The sequence below is a fragment of the Thalassophryne amazonica genome, unplaced genomic scaffold (genome assembly GCF_902500255.1).
Source record: "Thalassophryne amazonica unplaced genomic scaffold, fThaAma1.1, whole genome shotgun sequence".
Taxonomy (NCBI): domain Eukaryota; kingdom Metazoa; phylum Chordata; class Actinopteri; order Batrachoidiformes; family Batrachoididae; genus Thalassophryne; species Thalassophryne amazonica.
In genome coordinates, this window is record NW_022986241.1 from 369,134 (window position 1) to 387,638 (window position 18,505).

The 18,505-nt window shown below is 36.9% G+C and overlaps 1 long non-coding RNA gene across 1 annotated transcript in view; it reads right to left on the reverse strand.

Annotated features, from left to right (window-relative positions):
- Positions 1-18,505, reverse strand: part of LOC117505751 — a 362,202-nt gene that overhangs the window by 331,928 nt on the left and 11,769 nt on the right. Inside the window, exon 2 of the long non-coding RNA XR_004559248.1 lies at positions 15,140-15,142. This is a non-coding gene — a long non-coding RNA (uncharacterized LOC117505751). The remainder of the gene's footprint in view (positions 1-15,139; positions 15,143-18,505) is intronic.

Here is an 18,505-nt window from a genome sequence, read left to right on the forward strand (position 1 = left end):
TTTCCATACCATAAGTCAGAACAAGATCTAAGATATGATTAAAGTGGTGGGTGGACTCATTTACTTTTTGAGCAAAGCCAATAGAGTCTAATAATAGAGTTAATAGATCTAATAGTAAAGTTACCAAGGAAAAGGAGGAATGCCTGATGAGAAAAATATTTGACTGTTATAACATGTTATAAAGTATCAGTAATACAAACAAAGCTGAGTGAACAAACCCGTTCTGTAGGAGAGATTTAGAGGATTAAAAACAGCATCCAGCCCTTTACCTCTTTTGTTCTCTTCTTTTAAATGACACATTTCTTCTTTCTGGTCTGTGTTCATTCCTTCATCAGCAGGTGTTCGTTGTAGTTTCAACATGTACCTCAGCTGCTGGACTCCAGGCATATTTGTAGAAAGACTTTAAAACACACAAAAGAAAGAGAGAGTCAACAACCAAGTGGAGGAAATACTAAAAACAGGGTGATTTAATCATCTGCTGCTGCTCTGGTGCCCAGGCTGAACAATCACAAGTGTGAGACAACACTGAAGTCCTAAGGCAGAACACTCCAACCCTGATCCCAGAGATCACCTGACATCCAGATTTTCCTTACGTACCTGCTGCAATCAGCTGATTCGCGACAGAGAGAGATGATATTAATGCCTATAAGATGTTTGTTTAAATCAAACTAAGATGGTGTTAAAATAAAATTAAGTGTTCTGAACTTAGACAGTCATCAGGAAGAGAAATGAAGACAATGAGACATTGTCCCCATTTCGTGGCAAAGTAACGGGACAGTTTCAGTTACAATGAGACATTAGAAATGTTTCCAAATTCAAATGTTGCATAAGACGTAGAAAGTTTGATTTTATATTCACCATCTCCAAGGATGAAAGCGGTGAAAAATGAAAAAAGCCGAAACCAAAAATTACCAGGGGACAAACCCCCCAGAAAAAGTTTCAATTCTGGAAGCTCTGACTATGCAATCTGGTGCTATTCCAGATAATAAATTAAATTACAGTAAGTACAGCTCCCATTTTGTCAAGAAAAAAACAAACAAAAAAACCCTCAAACGACACTCTCATTCAAAATCACTCATCTAGTAGTTTTCTCACAAGAACTTACAAATATATATTTTCAACATGAAGTAACAAAAAATAATCATACCTGTAAAGTAATGCACAACCACTTGACTTTTAGCTGTACTACATAAATATACTTCCATCTACTTCTAAATTTTTCTATCTATCGTCCACAGATACGATTGGTTTGACCTCCTCTGGTCTTGTCTTTACATCTTTGAAACATGGATGAACACCAGACGATGTTGTCAGATTGGCAACACATTATACATATGGGTTGCCGCAGAGACGGTCACGTCCGGCAAAGTGGCCAATCCGAAGATGAGAATTTGCACCTCCGCGACTGGCCGCCTGATGAAAAGAAGCTCAGGCTGCATTGATTATCTATTGAAATCAGCTGGTTTGGTTTTGTCTCTAACAGCCAGCTGACAGCTCTCACTGCATGAAACGATGAGATTTATACACCAAGCTGACCTGAAATGAACCACTGCACATTAAATTGACTTTATTGACGAGTTTAACCCATTTGAAAAGTGAACATATTTTGTATTGAGCTCGGCGATGTTTTCATCGACCAGAAATGGCCACCAGAGGGCCCTTGGTGTAAAGTTTGCGGCAACTCATATACTCCCCTCATTTTTTTTCAGCGGTGTTGGGAATGTAATATGTATAGAACTGATAATTTGCTGATCTACTTTATCCACCACAGAACTCCAGTCAGAGAGTAGACATGGACACACAGGAACAGTTCAGAGCCTTTATATGCAGATTTGCTGCTTAACAGACAAACTTGAATGGCTCTGTTTAACATGCAGGGAGCATAGGAGTTGGAATTAGTGTGCCTTGATAGAGAGGGATTCTATGCCGTTTTGGGTTCCATGAAGTCGTTTGAATTGGAACAGAAAATCACCTACTGCCAGAGGGATTCTCGGATACTAAAAGCAGCTCAAAAACGTGGCATAGTCCTGCCCGAATTCCACCGTGCCCGAAATTATTTCCACCCGCGCTTTTCGCCACATGGTGGAAATAATTTTTGCAGTCTTGGTAATTTTCTGTGTAGGGCAGGGATGATAAACAAAACCTGCAAATTCAAGACAAAATAAAAATAAAAATACAGAAGTCCACATCGGCACATGTGTTTATCCTGTTTTTTCCCTGTCAGTGTCATGTCTGCAAAACTTTCGATCACCCCTGAAAATAGTGAATGGCAAAATATGCCAATTTTCAATAATGAAAATCACCAATATCGAGCAACTATCATGAATGTGAAATAAGGAGATCTTAAACTCCGATCGCCTTTAAGTTCCTGTCCAACCGCAGCCGTTCCATTCCGTCGCGAATAAATTTAGATGGCCGGCAGCCGGTGCCGTGTACGGGGCAATATCGTCCAGTTCAGAAGGTTCTGGCAAGATGGCGGCCTGGGCAGGCAACTTCATTTAAGCTGTCGTGCACTAATCCCAGTTTTTCCAATTTAGACCACCTTTTTTGACCAACAAACAGGTTTCTGATCTTATTCATCACTTCTGAGTTTCAAGTTTTTTTTTTTTTTTTTTTTCTCAACCAGTTAAAGTGCTTTTTGGAGAAGAAGATGTCGAGGGAAAAAGCCGAAGCCGCAGCTAAGATAGTGGCATCCAAAAGTTCCTCCTTCCTTCCTGACCACGTGTACGCAATGGATGTTTCACTGCCGTCAACTAAAAGGAAGACTCCACCGACACCCACCAAAGCTCCCACGCCGCCTAACAAGGTAGTTGTAGCTCAAAATGAAGATACTAACAACTCCATTGTAGAAGCCATTGACAAGTTGACAAGGAAAATTGACGGATTTGGAATACAGCTACGTGACAACATGATAATGGTGGCTAACATTTCCAAGCTAGTTGAAATGAATGCAGCTGATATAAAAGACTGTAAAACTAAACTAGCTGGCCTGGAAAAAGAAATGCCTGCTATTGCCAAAGAAAATGTGGAGCTGAAAGAAAGAATACTGGAGCTAGAGCGCTACAAGCGTCGCTGGAACTTGAAAATCCAGGGCCTAAAAGAAAAGGAGGGAGAAGAGACACGCAAAGAAGTAATCGACATCTTGGGCAAGATCGCACCACAATGGGCATCATCACTGGACAGCGCTGTGGACACCGCATATCGCCTGGGGAGAAGAGATGAGGGGAGACACCGTCAAATAATAATCCAATTCACCATGAGACATCACCGTGACGCCTTCTGGAAGCTGACCAAGAACTCTAGGGCGTGCAAGGAGTTGGGCATATACTTCAAGCAAGACTTCTGCAAACTAGACCGGGAAGCAAGAGCAGCAGCCTGGCCAAAAATGGAGCAAGCCAGAGCAGAGGGGAAGAACGTCTACTACCGAGGGCACGTCGGGTATATCAATGGAGTTCGGGTATTCCCTGGTTAATTATAAAGCTATCCAAAACATCAATGCACTACTGGAAAGGGGAAAAAAAAAAAAAAAAAAAAAAAAATTAAACAAATAAAATGTAATAAGGTATCTTAATAAAATACATAGATAATTTTCCTATTAAAGTTGCACTTAATTAATTTTTCAAAGGCTATTTGCCTTAAGTTCAAATACGCAGATTTAAAACTATTAACTAAAACTAACCCTAACTATTTACAAACCTGTTTGAGATGTTACTACTTGAATAAGTTTTTGGAGGTCTACTGTTTTTTTTTCCTAGTTTTGTTAAAGGGATTCAGTGTTTCAACCTTACATACACTTCTACTTTTACGTGAGAATTTCGATTTTTATTTACTTTGTTCTATAATTTCATTTATGTCCACTTTTCCTTTTAATTTCAATTGTGTGTCTTTAAATACTATGGGCTTAAGAGACCATGTCAAAAGAAAATCAATATTTCTGTTTTGTAAAAATGTCAAAACTGACTATTTTCTTGCAAGAAACACACTCTGTTGAAGCAGATGAAAGTTTTTGGTCTAATCAGTGGGGAGAAAAAGTAATTCTTTGTCATGGTACCAACAAATCAGCTGGTGTAGCTTTTTTATTTAAGAACCTTCATAATAAAACAGAAACTCATAGGAAAGATGACCGGGGCCACTGGCTAATTTGTGTACTTAAAATGGAAAATGACTTTCTGATCCTCTGCAATATTTATGGCTATAACAATATTACTCAAAACAAACTACTTCTAGTGGAAATTACCAATCATCTTAAAAATCTATCACTCCAATACTCTACAAATAATATCATACTGGGTGGAGACTTTAATATGGTGTATGACGACTGGCTAGATAGGTCTCCTTCCAAATTTCAATCTTATCATATAAACTCAATTTTACAAAACCTTTGTTTAGATCTTAACCTAATAGACCCATGGAGGCTGGTTAATCCACTTGTTCAGTCCTTCTCATGGTTCAAATCCCATATTGATTTTTGGCTAATTTCAAACAATTTTTTGCAAAAAACTGTAAATGCTGAATTTTCAGCCGCTCCTTTAACCGATCACTGTTTGATACTACTTAATATCACATCTCAAATGACAAAACATCACAACAGAGGTTATTGGAAATTTAACTCATCGTTGCTCACCAGTGAAAATTTTAATAAGGAAATTATTGAACAAATTGGTCTTATTACATCGGATAAAAACTTAAATTCTTTTGCAGAAAAATGGGAGTATTTTAAATTTAAAGTACGCCAAATCTCAATTAAACATAGTAAGCTGATAGCACGCCAAATGAAACAAAAAGAAATAGAAATTATTCAAGAGCTTAATCATATTTGTTCCAAAACTATTTTTAATAATGAGGACAAACAACGGAGAAGCATTTTACAATCTAATTTAGACGAGATATATACTAAAAAAGCGAAAGGTGCATATTTAAGATCCGGAGCCAAGTGGATAGAGGAGGGGGAGAAAAGTACAGCATATTTCTGTAGGCTGGAAAAAATAAGACAAGAAAGAAATGCAATTAATAGTTTACAAATTAACAATCAGTTATGCACAGATCCTCAAATAATATCCAAAGAGATCTTTACCTTTTACAGCAACCTATATTCCTCCTCATACTCAAAACCTAAGGCTGAGACATTCTACCAATCTATTCAACACTTTATTCCTAAAATTAATGAAAATTTTAAACAAATATGCGAAGCTAAAATTACTCCCGAAGAGTTAGATAAAGCATTAGGTGCTTTATCCAAGGACAAAGCCCCAGGTTGTGACGGATTAACCACTAACTTTTACAAATACTTCTGGGATCATATCAAAGCCCTTGTTTTTGGAATGCTTGTAGAAATTTTAGAAAAGGATTCTTTAACACATACTATGAAACAAGGGGTGATCACACTCATACCTAAACCCGGGAAACACCCAACTCTTCTGGATAATTTAAGACCTATAACTTTATTAAATAATGACTATAAGCTCTTAACCCACATTTTTGCAAACAGGTTAAAATCAGGCATATCCCAAATTATTTCTGACACTCAATATGGTTTTTTAAAAGGTCGCTCTATTCACAATAATACCCGCCTCATTTTGGACTTGATTGACTATAATTATCTAATTGAAAATGAAGGTTTTGTACTTTTCCTAGACTTCTATAAGGCCTTTGATATGATAGAGCATGAATTTATGTTTCTGGCTTTAGATCTCTTTGGATTTGGAAATAACTTTATTAATGTAATCAAATTACTCTATAAAGATACAAATAGCTCAGTATGTCTTCCTCATGGCACCTCACAACGATTTAAGATTAACAAAGGTATAAAACAAGGATGCCCAATCTCGCCTCTGTTGTTCATTGTAGCAGCAGAAATGCTTGCTATACAAATAAAAAATGCTAATTTTGGTAAAATTGCTGTACTAGGTAAAAAGCTTTCCATTAGCCAGTTAGCTGATGACACAACCATTTTTTTAAATAATCTAAACGATATACCTCAACTCCTCCAAATTATTGATCTTTTTTCAGAAGCCTCAGGATTAAAATTGAATTTAAACAAGTGTGAAATACTATCTCTAAAAGACTGTACTTTATCTAATGCATCTAACATCCCTATAAAATCCAAAGTCAAATATTTAGGTATGTATATAACTAAAAATAAGACTGAACTTGAAAATCTTAATATTTGGGAGAAACTAAAAAAAATGCAAAAGTCATTTAAATAATTGGTCACAGAGAGACTTATCCATTCTGGGAAGAATATTTATCACAAAAATGGAAAGTATCTCCAGACTGGTCTACCCGGCATATACACTAGGATTTCCTAAGTCAGCAATTAAATCTATTAATCAAATGAACTTTGACTTTATTTGGAGATGAAAAACTCATTATATAAGAAAAGGGAATTTAGTCAAACAGTTTGAAGAAGGAGGGTTACAAGCTATAGATTTCGATAGCCTTAACGGTACTTTAAAAAAATTGGCTCAGGTCTTTCTTGATTAATCAAAATAGCCTATGGTTTCATATTCCAAATAAAATATTTTCCGAAATGGGAGGAGTTAGCTTATTACTTAGAAGTGATTTTGACATTCGGAAATTACCCATAAAACTTTCATCATTTCACCAGCAAGTTTTATTGTACTAGAGACTAATTTATAAACATAATTATAGCCCTCACAATACTCCACTATGGAATTGTCATTATATAAAATCTAGAAACAAATCAATCTTTTTAAAGAATTGGTATGAAAAAGGAATTTGGTCGGTGATGCATTTATTAAATGATTAAGGCATACTATTATCATTTGATGAATTCAAAACTAAATATAACCTGGAAGCAGAAAAAAAAGAATTTCAAAAAATTATTAGAGCTATCCCTCCAAATATTTTATCTACAGCAACCAATCTTTTTCAAAACCCCATCTGCAGGTCCCCAGAACTACCAAAACTCCTGATAAACGGACAAAATGTTACGGCTAGAACACTTTCAAATTCCAAAATTAGGGAATTTTTTACTAATGCTTTGTTCCCCTATAAATCCAATCCAAAGTCTATCTCGCATTTATTCTCTCATGATCAAATCAAAAAAATGAGAACAAATTATATAAAACTTCCAATTCCCCCAAAAGCTAAGGAAGTACACTTCAAAACTTTTTCAGATGTTTATGCTTCAAAAGATTTTCTCAGACACCGATTTGCTTTTGACGATAACAGTAGTTCTTTTTGCGAACGGGAAATTGAGTCAACTGATCACTTATTTTATGATTGTATATACGCAAAAGCTTTGTGGGATGACGTGAATTACTGGCTTTTTCCTAGAATCCCAAACTTAATTGATTTTTCAAAATATGACATCATATTTGGTATTTTAGGAAAAGAAAAGAAATTTGAGAGTGTTCTAAATGTAATAATTGTGTTGGGTAAATTCTTCATTCACAAGTGCCGTTTCCTGAAGACAAAACCATCCTTCTCCACTTTTCACAAGGAACTCTGCCTCTACTTCTCATCTGTGAAATTTATGAACAAAAATCAAGCCATGGAACTGCATTGTTTGTTTAACGAATTGAACTTATCAGAAAGCCCCTAGTTTAAATTGATTTTATTTGCCTTTTTATTTTACTTTCTTTATTATTTATATTTTTTTGTAAAATTTAATTTATTTCTATATGTCCTTTACTTGTATACTGGTCATCTTTCAGTTCTGTTGCCTGTTGTGGCAATATTCAAATTGTTTCTTATTTGTGAAATGCCATTTATGTTGTATATATTCTCTCTCTTTTTTGTGTTATCAATTATTTTGTTCTTGAATTGTCAATAAAATTGGCTAAAAAAAAAAAATATATATATATATCGTCCAGTTCAACTTTGCAGAGGGCGCCGCCATGTTGAAATAAACTCTACGATGATGTCATTTGAACGAGCCAATCAACGGGGAGATCAGGTTAAATGTTAGGTGCCTGTTTGCCATCTGGCAAAATATAACCTGCCTATCTTTTGTTGTGTAAACATCACTTTTTTTAATGAAATCATCAACCCCTGAAGAAAATTATTAAAATAATATTGTCCAATCGAATGTTCACTTTACTACAAACAACTTCAATATTTTTCCAGAGAAAAACGCTGCTCAGACAAAGGCTTTGCCTCCATTATATTAACTGTTGCCTGAACTTATTTAACATAATATCCAAACATCGTCTAAACAGACCACATGGTGGGTAGTTAGCTTAGCACTTAGCCAATAATACCAAATAATTTAAAACGTTCCCACTCGGCAAGAATCACTAAGAACACAACGGAACATCCATCCCCGATAAAACAGAAAACCCTCTGCAAATAAGTAACTCACCCTCTTCACGAAGGAATTCTACTTTAAAAGCAGGTTGTTGGAGCCAAAAATAACTGGACGCAACCGAAGCTAACAGCGCATTGGGGCTGTCCAAATCGATGCCTGACCTAAATAACAACTAATACAACTAAAGGGAATTTACAACACAACGGATTTGCACTGATCTAAAAAATGACCCAGGCGACTGGCAAAAAAAGCTGAAATCCCCCAAAAAGAGTGGCTCCTCCATAGCACCAGTGGATCCACCAAAAAGAGGAGAAAACTTGCAAACTTAACAGTCTCTCAAATACATATTTTCCTCACTGTATATGGCTTATAAAATGTTAGTTTCTGGTATCTGAATTCCTCTCGGTAACTCTTACTAAGTCAGTTTGTGATGGAAAAGTTGGAAATTTAGTCCAGTTGGTGCAGTCATGGTGGAATTGTAACTTAGGCTACATTATTCTTCATTTGAGCCATTGATATTTTGCAAGATGATGCTGTTTGAGTCATAAATACATACCAATACTAACAACTGTATTAAAAAAAATTATGAGTGACAAGAATGGCTAAGGGCTAAGCTAACTAGCCGCTATTTGGTTTGTTTAGATATTATTTTAAATAAGTTCAGCCAACAGTTATTAGTGTTTCTCTGATGTTACTGTAATATAATGGAGGCAAATCCTTTGACCGAGCAGTGTTTTTCTCAAAAGTCTATTTACATAATAGTATAAACACTAAAATGACTGTTACAGAATTTACAGCTGTTGGTAAAGAATTTTATTTGTGGTGTGTCATCATTTTCCTCACCTGCATAGTGCAGGGAAATAATTAGGAGAATAAACCCGGGTGAGCTCTGGTTATTAACTAGAACCGGTTCATGATGTCTGCTGCTGTACCTGTAAGGTCAGAGGTCGATGGTGGAGGTGGAACGAGGAGTGTCTTAAAGGGGAACAACATTTTTCCTGAATCAGCAGCGTTTCTGATTCTGTCATGAAGACAATTTGGCAGCAGAAATGCTGGAAGATCAACATGACATGACATGAACTGAGGACAACAGGGTGTCCAGATTTACAACGCTGCTGTTCAGCTGCTCTGTTCCTTGTCAGTTCTGCATTTTCTGGAGTGTTAAATTGCACTTATTTACTACTTGGGAGGTTCTGGGACTTAAACTCGGTGTGACTTACACACTGATAAATCATACATTTTTCACAGTGAATTAAACTAAACAAAGCACATAAATATAAACTTTTTTTTGTCATGAAGTAACACCTTTCTGTTTATGTACGTAAAAAGGAAAATATTGTAATTGTACAAAAATCTATCTACAGAAGTACTTTGAAGACTTTCTATTTCTGCCTTTATAATTTGTAAATACGTTTGTCGGACACACGAGGGCAGCATTTCACCAAAAATATAGGTGTTAGGATTTATTGAAAAAAAAAAAATCAGTCTGAAAGCACCAAATTTGGTGTTTATGTTGATGAAACAGTCCACAAAGAGGTTTTCTGTCTGTCTAAGGAGAACAAATTCTCTGATCATGAAGATTCTATAAGCATATAGTTTAGACTATTTATGACTGAATGTTCTGGAGTTTTGGGTTAAAAACATCAGCAAAGTTGACAAAGTCAACTTCAGTACACAAAGGGGTCAAAAGTTAAAGTTCCTCCAAATTTGTTTAAAAATGATGCAAATTATTATGATCAGTCAAATAATGTGGTATATGCTTCAGTGTGATTGGAGTATTTTTAAATGTTGACCCGTGTAACCCTTGGTTGACCTCTACCTGGCTCCAGCTGTGTTACTGAACCACAAGGCAAAATGTCACGTCGGCCAGAAATGAAATTAATGGTGATGATTTTGTCTGCTGTCGTCTCCAAACAACAAAGTCTCCCAGTTATGACAAATACGAGGATGTTGACCTGTGGGGAATCACGGGTTCGACATGTGGTCATTTGTACTATGTACGGAGGACAGCTGACTTTTGGGGAAAATCAGTTTACAGTTATACTACATTTTATTGCCATCAAAAAAAGTATTTATTGAAGGTTTAATCTGTTTTCAGTTGTGTTCAGTTTTCTAAAATTATTTTTTAAATGTTTTTGTCAGTAAGTTTTTCTGAAGCTGCTTAACCAGGAAAATGTTCCATGCAAAGAAATTACAAATAATGGAAGTTGTATATTTGCACTGTCACCATGTTCACATTAAATCAAATTTCTTTTTTTTTTTTTTCCCCCACACTGTTGAGACACAATCCTGCTGTTTTGTCCGGAGTGTGAAGATGTTAATTCTGGGTTTGGGGTCACATTCAGAATGAAAATGTCCAGATTTGAATCTGCTGTCTGGGATGTTCAAGGACAGACAGACTGATGAACTCTGTCAGGTCTGCAGCACCTAGATGGTTTTTATTTTGAAATACATGCTCTTATTGTGAACGTGCAAAATAAACAGAGTTGTTTTCAAAAATTACTGATTACCTGTGCCAATTCAACATGCAGATCCACCTTGGATTTGCTGTGGCGACCCCAAGTGCAAACAAGGGAGCAGCCGAAGGGACTTACTTTACTGATTTCTCAAAAATATTGTTCCAATCACCTTGCTGTTTTTATGACTTGAATCCTCGTGGAAAAAAAAAAGCATAAATCTGCCAAAGGACGAAAGTCTGCTCTTTGTGGATTTCAGCTGATGCTCCGGATACACAAACACACAGAGGCCACTTTTACCATGTGGACGTCGACAACATGTCCATAATCTAGTCCAGTAGGTGGCGGTAATGCACCTAAAAGCTGGTTTGCCAAACGTCACAACGATCCCAGCAAATGTGAGATGCTGAAATTGGGGGAAGAAAGTCATATGGTATTGTTCCTTTAGTTAATGGCACCATTATAAGATCTGGCCTCTCTCGGCAGGATGATGTCGAGCTGACACGTCTCCGGATGGGCCATTGTGGGTTGGCTAGTGGAAAACACAAAGATGGCCTTTGTGAATTTTGTGATGTCCCTGAAACCATGACTCATTTTATTTTGCATTGTTCTGCTTATGCAGAGCAAAGAAAAGATATGTTCTGTGTGCTTACATCATTGGGAATTAACACCTTTTCCCTAAGGACCATTCTAGGTCAAGGAGCTTCCCCTAAAGAGAGCGCAATGGCAGTCATAAACTTTCTGAGGAGCACAGGGTGTTACAATAAAGTGTATTCATTGTGTTTTCTGGGTGTACATTCTGACAAGTCGGGAGCAGCAATGCACTAGCTGTGCCTAGTCTGCCGGAAATAAAAAGAAGAAGAAGTCACAAAGATCCAACGAAGAAGAACTGTTTCCTGTTGTCGGCCGAGACTAAAGCTAGTTAGCTGGAGACGCTGGAAGCACAGATCAAACTTCACTCTGTGATCCTCAAATATGTTTTTTGAAGAGCTCCAGAAGCACAAAGGTCGACATTAAACCGGAAGAAGAAGAAAAGGTGAAGTTAGCGCGAAAAGGTGGAAGAGCTGAGAAGGTTGTTTAAACAGCGGCTAACTGCTGCTAATGCTGAGATATTTGAGTTGGTAGAAACAAACAGATCGAAGAGCAGCAAAAAGAAACGAGTGGATTTAAAGAAGAGAAGAAACTAGTCAACATGCTGGATGCTGTTTTCAAGCCTGAAGTTCTCTGATCCAGAGCAGGTTTGTCCACTAAACTTATTTCAGACCAACTCCACCACATCCAAATGACAACTGTTAGTTTGTGTTGGAGTTCTTATTATAGACTGAACACCAAATATCAGCAAAAATAAAGACAAACTGATGATAAATGAAGGACAGTTCAGCTTGGTGGTGGACTGATGATGGCAATCAATCGATACTATTTATTAGTTTTTCCTCATTTTATATACACAAAAGTGGAACTATGCACACAATTCATAAAATCTGAAGGTCATAAATCAACATCATGACTCCAAACTGCTGAAATTTGAGCACACTGACCCCCACGCTACCAACAATAACCATATTAGAAGAAAGTAAAATTGAATATCTATCCGGATAAGACGACTTTAAAAACCTCTTTAACATTGAGGGTGAATTATGGCTCCTGATAGTGTTGATAAAATCACACATACAAATGATTTATTGCACATTCTGAGTGTGGATGAGTTCTTGGACATGTGAGCAGCTGGAGACATATTATTGGACATTTGAGGAGCATAAAAAGGAGGACTGATGAGACACAGTGAGACAGGGAGGGGACAGCTGTTATGTTAATGAGTGTCAGAGGGAGGAGTTATAGAGTCTAATGGATAATTTTGAGGCTACATCACCCACTGCTAGGCTACATGACATCATCAGTTGTCTTTGTCGTTGCTCAGTGTGAGCAGTAGATGTGATTGGCTGCTGCATTTTATTGTTGTTGGATTTTTGTGCGATTCGGCTGTTTCTCTGCTCCTGAATGTTACTGTACTGTATGAACATCTATCTCTGTCAGATCTATATCAGCGGGAGTGTCCCTGATGTTTGGCACAAGATCAGAGCTTTTTCCTGTCTTTCCTGTGTTTTTCCTCGTCTCTGACACTGGGACCAAAATCATTGTTAAATTACGAAATGTTGTGAGAGTGTATTTACTACAACATGACAAATTATTTTAATCTAACATTGATTTTTTTTTTTCAATCTGACAAGGTTTCTTCAGACTTTAGTCCAAATATGTATCATTGTAATGATCAAAATTCATCAATATGGGGTAAAAACAAAAAGTGATACATTTTTTGCCATATGGCCCAGTCCAAACCAAGTTTTTCAGTTATTTTCAACAAACCTAGAACATATAAAAATATGTCCAAATTACTAACTAATTACAAAATTACAAACTAATTACAAAGTTTTCAGTAAAAATTAATGCTGGAAATTTGTTGTCGCAAAATTTAGCAATTGTCCCATTACTCTGTCACAAAATGGGTTTATTGTCTCATTGTCTGCTTTTCTCTCCCTGATCACTGACCGTGTTAGTTCAGAACACTTCATTTTATCTTAACACTTGGTTTTATTCACATACTCATCTTATGAACATTAATATCTCTCTCTCTCTAACCAGCTGGTTGCAGCACATATGTAAGGAAAACATGCACATCAGGTGATCTCTGGGATGAGGGTTGGTGTCTTCTGTTTTAGGACATCTGTGCCAGCACAGGGACATTTCGGTGTTGTCTCACACTTGTGATTAGGGATGGGTATTGATAAGATTTTATTGATATCGATGCCATTATCAATTCTGCTTATCGATCCGGTTCCATATCGATTCCCTTATCGATACCTCTTGTGAATTTTCTGTGTACTAAAAGTAGGCTTTACAGGTTTTCTGTTTCAACAACATTTTAAATTGGTCGCTGGATCCTTGATCTGTGGACATAAATAAAAATAAATAAAAATCTGTAGATTTGTCAAAAGCATTTCCTTTCAGACATTCTGGCATGAATGTCTCTCCGTACCTCTGAGTTGAGCTCAGTTAGCTGCTGCACGTCGGCGCACCAATAAGACAGGAGTCCCAGTTGGTGACTTTAATTCGCACAAGAGTGACTCACGATTCACATATTTATGGATAAAAGTGGTGAAAAACAAAAAAGCTGTAATCCATAATTACCCCCCAACACCACCTGCACGAAAATGTTTGAGGGTGATTCTTAGACTACGGGCACTTTTATGTCCCTTGATCATATTTTATGAAAAAAAGAAAAAAGGGGACATTTCACACTTTTATAGTTATCTTTACAATGAAAGTGTTTTAAGAAATTTGTCCTAGTAGTCTATGATGACTGTCACCTTTTTTCAGCATCATTATATGCAAATATTGCCGTTTTGTGCTTGTCCCACACCCAGACTTATGATCTTCAGTGATAAAAATGAATAGTAAACAAACGTTTTTTCTAATGTTTTAAAATATCTCTGAATAAAATATCAGTAAAATAATCAAAACATAATTGGGGTATTCAATGTCATACAACTGTTGTGATTTTTTTTAAACGAAATGTAGTTGTCCCACACTATTGCCGTAATTTCCACCACAACAATAATGTCCCTTTAAAAAGTTTGTATGAAAGATTGTGTGGGTAGTTTCTATGGAGATAAACAGTAACATCAGAGCACATGTATATAGCACCAAATCACAACAAACAGTTGCCCCAAGGCGCTTTATATTGTAAGGCAATGGTGTGGTGGAAATTACATTTACAAGGCCAATAGTGCCCGTAGTTAAAGAATCACCCTTGAATTCTAGAAGCTCTGAAATGCAATCTGGGACTATTCCAGACAATAAACTGCAGTGAGTGCAGCATCCATTTGGTGAGAAAAAAAACCCAACTTTCCTTATTCAAAATCATTCCAGTAGTATTCTGCTCTTACTAGGATGCAGCAGTTTTCTAGTTTGGCAGATAGCTCTGGAGGAAATCACTGAAGAAATTAACAAATTGAAAATATGGTTTGACCGAAACAAATTGTCATTAAACTTAAATAAAACAGGGATGAAGTGGAGGTGTAAGTCACTAAGTGTTCAAAGGAAACATTTATTTCTATATGTATTTATTTATTTTCATTGTTAGTTGGTTTTAGTTTTTTTGTGTTTTGATTCATCAGGTTATTTTTGTTTCTTTCTCTAAAATTGTATTTTAGATTGTATTAGTTATTGTATTAGTTATGATACTATTATTATGTTACTATTATTGTTGTTGCAATTATTATTAATATATGACTATAAAATACAATTTGACAACAAACACTGAGCCATTAATTATTATACAGAAAACATGCACACAAACATGCTGAGATGTGATCTGCTTAATGCTAACTTTAACATTGAAAATGCCATAGACATGCTAACATGTTAGCATCGGTCCCAGCAGCAGATGATTAAATCGGCCTGTTTTAAGCCTTTCCTCCACTTGGTTATTGACTCTCTCTTTCTTTTGTGTGTTTTAAAGTCTTTCTACAAACATGTCTGAAGTCCAGCAGCTGAGGGACATGTTGAAACTACAGCTAACACCTGCTGATGAAGGAATGATCACAGACCAGAAAGAAGAAATGTGTCATTTAAAAGAAGAGAACAAAAGAGGTAAAGGGCTGGATGCTGTTTTTAATTCTCCAAATCTCTCCTACATGTTTGTTCACTCAGTTTTGTTTGTGTTACTGATACTTTATAACATGTTGTTGTAACGATCAAATATTTTCCTCATCAGGTATTCCTCCATTTCCTTGGTAACTTGTAGCATTAATAGCCAGCTTTGCTACCAGGCGTGACATGTCGACCCGAGTTGTGTAAAGGTGGAAGTGTGCAGAAATGTGGGTTTGAGAGAGAGGGAGAGAGAGAGATAGAGAGATTTTGATGGAAGTCTGGTCCCAGAAACAGTCTTTGTTAACAGAATTATCTTTAGTTTTGTGGTGGCAGTCAAATTTGTGCAAGTGTCAAAGTACCTTAATATTTGGTGCATATAACTGACAAACCTACGATGCACCGACATCCACGGTCACTACGGAAAATCCACCGGTCGTGCAGACAGTGATTTTTTTTAAAAAGACGTTCTGATTAATTTTTGCACATAAATAAATCATTAAACGGTAAAATATTAACTCTATTCTCTGAAATGTGAACATATTTAAAACTTAATTTTTCCTGATGCACTAATTTTCAGCCTCTTGTTGAGCTGCACAGTTGTGAGGTCCAATCCAGCACATTAGCTCATAATCTGAATGACAAAAGGTTAATAAAGGTTAAAGGTCTGAGGAAGCAGCATCATAAGCTCACGACCTACAGGTCCTGGAAGGAACCTTCAGAACCTGGAACAGTATCTGTGAACAGCTCGAGGGAGTGAGACGAAGACTAGAACACGTGAGGATCAAGCACATGACGAGCACAGTAACAGTGTCTCACAGAAGGACAGAGTTCCAGAGACCCAGAGCTCAGTGTCCACAGAAATATGTTGCATTCTCACAAATTAAAGCAGGACATAAGGGGGCAGCAAAGAGCTGAGACTGTGGATCTGAAAACCTGGAGTCCACCCAAACCTTCTCTATTTTGAACAACACGTGAGACTAAGATGAAGTATTTACACATTTTTTTTTCTTAAAATGTGAGATATAAATGAAGAATAATGGATAATTTAAAGCTTATGGCTTTGTTTTATTATTTCTGGATACATTTTTCAAAAAAATCAAATATTTTGGGTAATTTTTAAAGTTTACAAGATTGAAAATGAGACATTTTTACTTTATTTTGTGATTTCTCATGGACTATCTGCAGTACCTTCGTGGCCCACACTTTGGTTGTCACTGCCATCAGTGTTTTTTCCAGGGTTTTTACTCTTCTGTTAAGGTTTTACAAGGTTTACATTTTCTGTTTTATGGAACTGAAGGCCATAATTATCAAAATCAAATAAATAAATAAATAAGACGTAAATAAATGAGATGAGTGATCCTGAGATCCGGATTTCAGTGTCCAGATCTGGTTTGAGACGTGTAAAATATCACACACGTGGGAGTCACTGAGTCTTGACCTCAGATGGTTCTTGTTAAAGTTCATAACCGCTCACACAAATACAAGGGGTGAATGAAAAGTTTTGAGCCCGACCATGAAGAAACCACAACTGAATTAATGTAATGTTTGATTTTTTTCAATATAATCCTCATGTAAGTCCACAGACTTTTTCCCGTTTGGCTGCAGTGGCTTAATATTGTTCTCATACAAGGTCTTATCCTGGAGCTCCAGGAAGTCATCCACTGCAGACATGACATCATTATCAGGATTATAATGAGTTCTAGCAAGATGCCTTTTCATGTTTGGAAACGGATGGAAAACTGAAGGAGCCAAATCAGGGAAATAATGTGGTTGCTGAAGAAGTTTGAAGCCACATTCCTGAATGGCAGCCATTGTGATGACCAACGTGTGGATCAGAGCATTGTCCTAGTAAAACAGAACACTTCACCAGAGCATTCCACACCACTTCTGATTTATTTTCTCCTGCAGTTGTCACAACATAGAAACATAATAGAACCCATTGATGGTCTGTCCCTTCTGGAGATCATCCACCATTATGATGTCCTCAGCATCCCAGAAGACTGAGGCCATGACCTTTCCACCACATAAGACAGCTTTGGCTTTCTTCGGCAGGGGAGAACCCAAATGTTTCCATTGCTTCAACTGTTGTTTGGACTCCGGTTTGAAGTGATGGACTCAGGTCTCATCTGTGGTCACAAATCATCACAAGAAGTTACCTGGATCTGCCTCAAAAAGCTGAAGATTCTCCCTGGACTTCTGAAACCTTGTGGGTTTCTGATCATTTGTGAGAAGACTTGGGACCTATCATGCTGAAAAGTTTCATCGTTCCCAGTTCTTCTGTCAGAAGTGAATGAACTCTCTCATGGGGAATGTCTACAGTGCTGAATATGTGACGCTGCAGCCAGGAGGCAATGGCAACTGACTATGTGACACTCACTCTCTCTTCTGTCAGTGAGGACCATATAATGGATCCTCTGGTTCGTCTTGGTCAAGGTGGCAGTTCTGGGTTTTCGTTTTCCTGCTCCATCTTCGATGCTTGTTCTGCTCCTCTTGAATTCAGCTGACCATCGTTTAACTGTAGCATAAGACAGGACGTCCTCCCCTAATATTATGCCCATGTCCTCATGGATCTTCTTCTGAGACATTCTCTTTTTCTTGAGATACTGAATCACAGCACATTCACCAGCTTTGTCCATTTTCTGACACACTCCTACCCACTTCACTGAAATATTGTGTCTGCAAACGCTGCATCCAGTGAGTCAAAATTTCCCACATTCTGAAGAGAATTCGGCTGTTCCACTCGTTGTTTCACTGCAGCTGAAGTGAAGCAACATCAGAGTTAAGAGAAAAGAGAAGAGATATGCAGAAATATGTTTTTTTTTTTTCTGCAGCTGCAACATTCTGAAAATGTTGGTTAAAACCTCTTGGTTTGTGTTCCGAATCTGTCTGTGGAAAACTGTCCATGACCTCATGCAAAGATGGTAAACGTGTGGTGCTGGACTCCATCTGTGACAAGTTTATAAAATATATAGCTGACATTTTTCAAAGGTGGTAATAAATTATGCAAAGTTTCTACAATGAGTTGGAATGTTGTGAGTCCAGAATGTTTTTAGAACCTTAGACCTCAACAATTTTTAGAGGAAGAACTCAACCCTTTTATTTCCTGTTAATTTTGCAAATTTCATCC